The sequence below is a fragment of the Salvelinus namaycush genome, chromosome 40, assembly GCF_016432855.1.
Source record: "Salvelinus namaycush isolate Seneca chromosome 40, SaNama_1.0, whole genome shotgun sequence".
In the NCBI taxonomy this organism is placed as follows: domain Eukaryota; kingdom Metazoa; phylum Chordata; class Actinopteri; order Salmoniformes; family Salmonidae; genus Salvelinus; species Salvelinus namaycush.
The window spans coordinates 5,003,862-5,012,671 of NC_052346.1; positions in this window are offsets into that span (position 1 = coordinate 5,003,862).

Genomic DNA, 8,810 nt, shown 5'->3' on the forward strand with positions numbered 1-8,810 from the left:
GGGCCGTGGAGGCGCACTGGAGACGCTGGCACAGAGCACACCGGCCTGTGAATGCTCACTCGAGACACCGTGCGCATCACCCCATAACACGGTGCCTGACCAGTCACATGCTCCCCATGGTAAGCACGGGGAGTTGGCTGAGGTCTAAACTCCGACTCCGCCAATCTCCCCGTGTGCCTCCTCCCAAATTGTTTTGGGAGCTGCCTCTCGGGCTTCTGTGACCGGGTCTTGTCCCCTGCCATTCTCTCCTCCCCGGTCCAGCTTGTCCTTCAGGTTGGCGCACGCTGCTTGGTCCCTTGGTGGTGGGTAGTTCTGTCACGGCCGATGCTGGAAGAAGCAGACCAAGGTGCATCGTGATGAGCGTACATATTCCTTTCATTATAGAAAAATGACGCCAACAAAACAAGAAACGAAAGAACAATCGTGAAGCTTACAGGGCATAAGTGCCACTAACAAAAGTCAACTACCCACAACGAAAGGAGGGAAAAAGGGCTACCTAAGTATGGTTCCCAATCAGAGACAACGATAGACAGCTGTCCCTGATTGAGAACCATACCCGGCCAAAACATAGAAACACAAAATCATAGAAAACAAAATATAGAATGCCCACCCCAAATCACACCCTGACCAAACCAACTAGAGACATAAAAAGGCTCTCTAAGGTCAGGGCGTGACAGTAATGAATGTGTTAATTAGAGGATACAACTCTTCTCACTCTGATTGTTGAGTGTTTATGAATAGTGTCTGGTCATATATCCCTCTGATGCGCATACGCAGTAAATCATTATCAATTGAATATATACTGTATATTCATTTGGGTGAATGCATTAAACACAACATTTTGACTCCATGAGGTATCGCTAAAATGTGGCATTGCTATGTTTACACTGATACTTACAGTGTCTTGAATATCAACGACGGCAGTGACAGAAAAAACAAGTGGTCAACCGAAAGAAAAGCCACGGTTGATTTTGCTTTAAGTAAAGTTGCTTTCTGCGGAACTTCTCGAAGTTAAATGATGGCAGCCCCCCTGTGCCCTTGCTTAAATCTAGTTAGTGTAATCACACATATCGACGTGCTTCAGCAGCAGTTTGATAAATGACACGATTAGAGGTCAAATGAACAGTTTCACTTCAGCCATGAGATAAAGACATTAAGATCTTATACGTGTGCGACCGGGACACTCCAAGTCCATCCTTTACTCGGAATTATGACAATTTATTGTGGAGTCCAATGTAGCCTGGCTTTGACATGTTATCATTGCATGATTATTGACCATGTTAACTCTTATATTGGTTTCTTGATTATGTGTTTCTTGATTTAAAAGACTTCTAGCATGAACCACAGAAAGGAGACTTCCAAGCTTTTGTTCAAGACCCTTAGACCCTGGCTACATAAGCTAAGTAAGTAGCTCTGCACGAAACAGAACGGCTCATAGGGCAGGAGCCTATCTCCTGTTTCTGTAGCGTGAGGCAGTTACTCTATCGCAGGGCCGTACCCCAATCTATCTTCTTATTAAGGCCAAGCAGAGACGCATCAGGGTCCCATTTTTACAGTCTTTGGTATGACTCGGCCAGGGATTGAAATCACCACCTTCCGATCTCAGGGCGGCCGCTCTAAGCACAAGGCCACTGAGTTGGCGGCTACGTAAGGTAGTGACCATTTTATAGACTTGAACCCATGCTCCAGTGGTATATCTGTTCCAGAGGCAGCGAGTTAGACCACCATATTGGCCACACACAGTCCGAGACTACTGAGCTCACCTAGAAAGATGAGAGGGAGACAAACAAAACAAAACAAAACATTTGTTCCCCACAATTGTATCTCACAGACAGCCAAGCTGTGAAGGCTTGGAGCAGGGTGGGTTCATGTGCATGTGTGCAGTGCACTGTAGTATCCAGTAAATTGTTTGAAGGAGGATGAGAAATAATGCAGATAAATGATGAGATGTCAAGCCCCTGATGCTCTTAAATGAACCTATTATGGCAGGAGAGGGGCTGGGAGGAGGGCTGTGGAGAGAGGAAGGGTGGCTGGGAGGAGAGGAGGGGGACAGGAGGGGGGCGGGGTTGGGGTGTCTGAACAGGAGGGGCGGGGTGTCTGAGATGGAGAGGGGGAGCATGGAGGTGGGGGGAGTAAGGGGGAAGAAGCGCAGTCATTGCCTCATTATAAGAAGTGTTCAACTTGTCAGTAAAGTGAAAAGAGCTGGAATGATTTCCAGTTTATTTGTCATTTCAGTTATTAAAGCTGTCTACTGGGCTGGCATGAAAATGAATGAACGGGAAGACTCTATACAGAGTAAATTGTGTAGTGACGCAGGCTTGGCTTTCTTCACACAGATAGATAGATCCTCTATTTGTCCAGTGAAGCAGAAAAAATAAACCTTTAAGACATGAAGTGGCACTACATGAGAGAGAGTGGAAGAGGCAGCAGAGAGAGGGAGAGTGAGAGAGCAGGGCAGAGAGAGAGAGTGAAAAAATAGGGAGAGAGAGAGAGCGACGGAGAGGGGGGAGAGAGCGGTAGAGAAAGAGAGAGGCAGGGAGGGCAAAGCAGAGAGAGAGAGAGAGGATCAGAGATCCATGATGTTTATTAAGCCCTGCGTAAATGAGATGTTGCCGTGTGGCGGGCGGTGGGGCGAGGGGGCGGGTGTAGTTCCCGGTTGGGACCGACGGAAGATAAAGCTAAACATTAAAAACTGATTTCTAAAAGAATTAATAACACTCTGAAAGCCATTGATGATCACTCACTGAAGACTTCATTATTGCAATTAATGGACCCCTTGGCTACTTGACCCAATCATCAAAATTAGTGCCAAGGAACCTTTAGGACTGATGGATGGACTGCTGGTGCCTCACAGTGGCTAATTGGCAGCAGCCACAATCAAGAAGGAATACGTTGATGAGACTGTGTGCGTCCCAAATGGCTTCCCATTCTCTATGTAGTGCACTACATTTGACAAGAGCAGATGAGCCCTGGACAAAAGTAGTGCACTACATAGGGAATAGGGTGCCATTTGGGATGTCAACATTGACTGGCATACATGAGTTAACACAGAGGCAGAGAGAAGAAAAGGAGAGGGACAAAAGATGCAGAACAAACACGATGACACACCTTCATCTTTTGAATTTGGATTAACAACTGATCCATTGTAGGAGGTGTAATCCAGCGGTTTTTGAGTAACATGGCCTATACATTTTCATGCGATGTTTATGTCCATGTGCTATAGCCTTCGTCACAACTCGGTAGCATGAGATACTTGCCGTTGATTCTTCACCGTTTTAACACACCTGCTGTAACAACTACTGTAGGAGATGGCGTGACTCTGTCAGCTGTGGATATGAAAGGAAACATTACAATTTCTGGTCAGGGTATGAGGTAGAGCAGTTTCTCTCCTCTCCTCCACTCTCAGGGGTGATATAAACATGATGTATAAACACAAGATGTACCGGACCCAGGTGAGCCATCGCTGGGACGTGGGACGTGGGAGAGCGGGACATACAAAAGCAAACATAAATGATAGCCCCCAGCGCTAGACTCATTGATTTCCCTTTCAGCCAGATGGAAAGGAGGGAGAGGACAAATGGCTCCCTACTTTTCTCCCATCCATCAGACTAGCCAGGCAATAAAATAGTTAGCCTGGATGGGTGATCATGAACTTTGGCTGACAGTGAGGGTTAGCACAGATAATGTATGGGTAACGTATGCTGTACTGGTAGTGTATTGATAATGTATGACTAGTATGAATGCCTATTGCATAAGATCCACTTTTATCTTCCTGGTGGCTAGACATCAATATCATCTGAAAGCTTGGACGGGATCTTAGTACGTTGTCCACCAAGCCACAGCTTTAGGCCTAAGTGAGAGGCCCCTGTATAAAACCTCAGTCAGATCAGTAGTCCCTTTAACTACTGCCGAGTGCCCATATCTCACTAGATCAGTTTGAGATGGCTCATTAGGCCTAAGCATATAGATAACACTCTCAATTGACAAGCACAAAGTATGGGGCTGGCTCCCTCCATTTGGAAACAAGAAGAGAGAGAGAGAAAGAAAGAGAGAAGGCCAGGAGATTGATGTTCATGCTCCTTAGGAACACTCGTTGACTCTGGCACGCCCCTACAGAATGTTCCGACGTATTCCGGAATTCCCAGGGCTTGGCTTCTATTGTTCCGTGGTTCCTCAGTCCTGCAGCCTCAAGGACAGCCTTCACCATTTGACTTGAGCAGTGACAGATGGGCTGCTATAACGCTGTGTGATGGATAACGCCGCTGTACTGGGACTTAATACCTCTAATTGTAACAGCTACATTATCATGGAGATTAATGGCCTTGTCAAAATGTAACTTCTCCACCCCGATTATAGCCCCCCTGCCCCCCTCCTCCCCCATCTTTACCCCCATTTCAAAACACTTTTCAGCTGTTAAAAAAATGTTGCATCCAACTAATTTATTCAAATTATCCCGTCCCTGGTTCCTCGTCTTCTCAGCATTTTTTTTTCTCTCGCTCTCCCCCTCCCTTCCTTCACTCAATCTTGAACCTTTTGGTGCAAATTAACGTAACAAAAAGTATATTAATTAATGTTTGTGGCTTTTAATTTCTGGCAAAGGATGCCTGTCTTGAAGCAGCTGGCTGTTGGGTGGGCTGGGGCGGCTGTGGGCCCATATCGCTAGCATTGTGGTTGAACCCATGCCAGAAAAGTGCAGATGTAATTCTGTTATCTCTTGCTTAGTCATTTATGCAAATTAATTTCAACAATTAGCTCTCTACCGGTATTTCATGAATCATGCAGGAGGAGCTGCCTGGAAAGGAACACTTGCTGATGTGGTAGAAGCAGTTAATGTCTGACTAACATCTAAATGTCTAAACAGCAGCCATGGAGGCCAAGAATGTGTCTCAAATGGCACCCCATTCCCTATGTAGTGTACTACTTTTGACCAGGGTTCATAGGGCTCTGGTCAAAAGTAGTGCACTATATAGGGAACAGTCATAGCGTGGCATTTGGGACTCTTTACAGTTTTTATTTGGCCCCCCCAAGTTTTCTGAGCAAAAAAAAAAAAAAGAGTTAAAAAATATATATACATTCTTGGACCTAGAACATAGTAAAAACACCAGCAAATCAGCTGTAAGTGAGAGTTACAAAAAAAACATTCCAATGCATAATAGAGAGATATATGTGATCGCATACAAATGTAAGCAAGATTTGAAATGATTATGTTTTAGTCAAATATGATATCTGTCTGGTCTACTTGCGGTTTACAGTTTACAAATAATTTGCAAGTATGTTCCAGCCACCTGACCATCCGCTCCAGAAAAAAACTGTCCCGCTGCTGAATCTAGTTGATTATCCCTGCTTTATAGTGTACTACTTCTGCCAAGGGCCCATAGGGCTCCATGGTTAAAAGTAGGGCAACTATAGGGAATAGAGATGGGAATTGCCAGGGACCTCACCATACGATATTATCACAGAACTTAGGAGCAGATACAATATGTATTGCGATTCTCCCGATTCTATATGTATTGTGATTCGATACTGTGATTCTATTGCGATTTGATGTTCCAAACATATTTCTAACTGTATCTCTGCTGCAGAGAGACAAGAGAGAGCATGAGAACATTTGTTTGGATCATTAAAGTGCTGAAAACATGTTGGCTCACTATTTAAAAAGAAGATTTAGAACAATCAATAGGATGAAAAATAACGGAGTCAAAGTATCGATTTAATATCGTCCAAAAATAATATTGCGATATGTATTATTCCCCCCTTCACTAAGGAATAGGGTGCCATTTGGGATGCGTACAGTCTTTGTGGGTTGTGACACTACTATACAGTATGTGTCTCAGACACGGGCCAATGTTTGGTGCTACTAGCTGTACAGCGTATTATTTCATCCCCCGGTCATACTACGGAAGTAATAACACGACATGGCTTTCAAAATGCGATAAATCAAATGCCTTAGATTTGAAGGGAAAGTACTCCCATGCAGTTATAGCTGTTAGTGTATGACCTTAATCACTTGGCAATAGGCCTATGCTACTACTGACGGAGACACACTCTAGTGAATCAGGCAATTTGCTTTAGTTAATATCCCTGATGTGGTCTGTGTGTGTCTGGATTATAACTGGTTTAATCTAGATCGCTGCTGTATTTTTGGGTTGCAACCCTTGGAATTTCAAATGAATGGAGAAGTGGTTAGTTAAAGAGATATAGAACAGGATTCTGTTGTAGACAGAATATTGCTGTAGTTGATTGATTTTCTTATCTTTTTCTTATGTGTTTAACATGTCCAATGGATACAGCCTCCGTTTCTAAGATAAAGCTGACACTTCATTTGATATGCATAGGTCTCCTCAAATAAAGTCCACAGTTTGATTTTAGAACTAAACTCACCAACAATAACACTTACTCAAGTGTCGGTTTAATGTCAAATTATGGATTGTGTGCGTCTTTCATATGCATGGAGATTTTACCCAATACCGAAAATACATCAGATATTATATCTTCATTTTTTTTGCACTGAAAGTCCATTTTGCCGAGAGGCAGGCGAGTGAAACAACATTTTCTCATTACGACCAGTAGGGGGAGTTTGTCCCCTATAGTTTCTGACCGAGCAGTTCATTTCCATCGCTTTCCTCTGAACTCTGTGCTTGATTGCTCCTAGTAAAATATTTATGACTATGAAAATAATGCAGATTTTGTTTCACATTTTTCTGTGATAGACCTAAGCATACTGTTGAGGAAAATGTGCAACCCTTAACGGTTCATAATGTAGATTACGATATCATACCAAAAAAAACATAGCCCACGTCAGGGGAGGGGTCACCACTGAAAATCAGGTTTTTGATTTGCAAGTGTTAAATATGACTCAGAGAAAGCTGTATCTTTTGTACGGGGAAAGTAGAGTTTGAACTAGCGTCATGTACGGAAGCCACTGGCAGCTACTCTGCCTAACATCTTCCCAAAGCTAAGGAGATGACGGCAAAAGGAAATCGAAATGGAGGTTTGCTTGGTTTGAAATAATAATTGAATAAGCATGTTTCTTGGTGTAGAGGCCAATGAAACTTGGACATGATCTATAAATACTATACTAGACATGTTTTAAAAAGATAAAACATTAAACGTAATAAAGGGAATCCATACCCCATTGCTAATGACATGTAATCTCTGTGACATTTATGTGTTGTTACGCAAATGTATTGGGAACATTCTCCCAGTAAGTGCCTGCTAACTCAATTGCACTTGTATATTTCTTCCGTTTCAGTGTTTAATGTCCATTAAGAGTTTGAGACGCCATGCCTGAGAACTATAATGGTGAGTGTTCAGGCTGCACACTACACAACAGCATCCGTTTTTCATGGGCTTCTGAAGAGCAATTACTGCAAATGTCTTCATTTTTTAATTGCATTTGCCTTGTCACTCTCTCATAAGCCATTATATAAAACAAGGGTAAAATGACCTTTGATTGACGTAATCTTATGGACACGTTTTACCAAGCGTTTTGAGATATTGGTTGGGTGTTTTGTTATTCAGAAGGATGTATATTATACAGGCAAATATACTGTGTGTATTTACAGTATATAAATATATATATATATATATATTACTACCGTTCAAAAGTTTGGTGTCACTTAGAAATGTCCTTGTTTTTGAAAGAAAAGCCAGTATTTGTCCATTTGGAGGACCCATTTGAGACCAAGCTATAACTTCCTGACTGATGTCTTGAGATGTTGCTTCAATATATCCACATAATTTCCCTGCCTCATGATGCCATCTATTTTGTGAAGTGCACCAGTCCCTCCTGCAGCATAGCACCCCCACAACATGATGCTGTCACCCCCGTGCTTCACGGTTGGGATGGTGTTCTTCAGCTTGCAAGCCTCCCCCTTTTTCCTTCAAACATAACAATGGTCATTATGGCCAAACAGTTGTACTTTTGTTTCATCAGACCAGAGGACATTTCTCCAAAAAGTACAATCTTTGTCCCCGTGTGCAGTTGCAAACCGTAGTCTGGCTTTTTATGGCGGTTTTGGAGCAGTGGCTTCTTCCTTGCTGAGTGGCCTTTCAGGTTATGTCGATATAGGACTTGTTTTACTGTGGATATAGATACTTTTGTACCTGCTTCTTCCAGCATCTTCACACGGTCCTTTGCTGTTGTTCTGGGATTGATTTGCACTTTTCACACCAAAGTGCGTTCATCTCTGGGAGACGCGTCTCCTTCCTGAGCGGTATGACGGCTGCTGTGTGGTCCCATGGTGTTTATACTTGCACACTATCATTTGTACAGACGAACGCGGTACCTTCAGGCGTTTGGAAATTTCTCCCAAGGATGAACCAGACTTGTGGAGGTCTACAATTTTTCTTCTGAGGTCTTGGCTGATTTATTTTGATTTTCCCATGATGTTAATGCAAAGAGGCACTGAGTTTGAAGGTAGGCCTTGAAATACATCCACAGGTAAACCTCCAATTGACTCAAATTATGTCAATTAGCCTATCAGAAGCTTCTAAAGCCATGACATCATTTTCTGGACTTTTCCAAGCTGTTTAAATGCACAGTCAACTTAGTGTATGTAAACTTCTAACCCACTGGAATTGTGATACAGTGAATTATAAGTGAAATAATCTGTCTGTAAACAATTGTCGGAAAAATGACTTGTGTCATGCACAAAGTAGATGTCCTAACCGACTTGCCAAAACTATAGTTTGTTAACAAGACATTTGTGGAAGTGTTGAAAAACAAGGTTTAATGATTCCAACCTAAGTGTATGTAAACCTCCGCCTTCAACTGTATATATATATTTTTACAGTGCACCTACCTGATA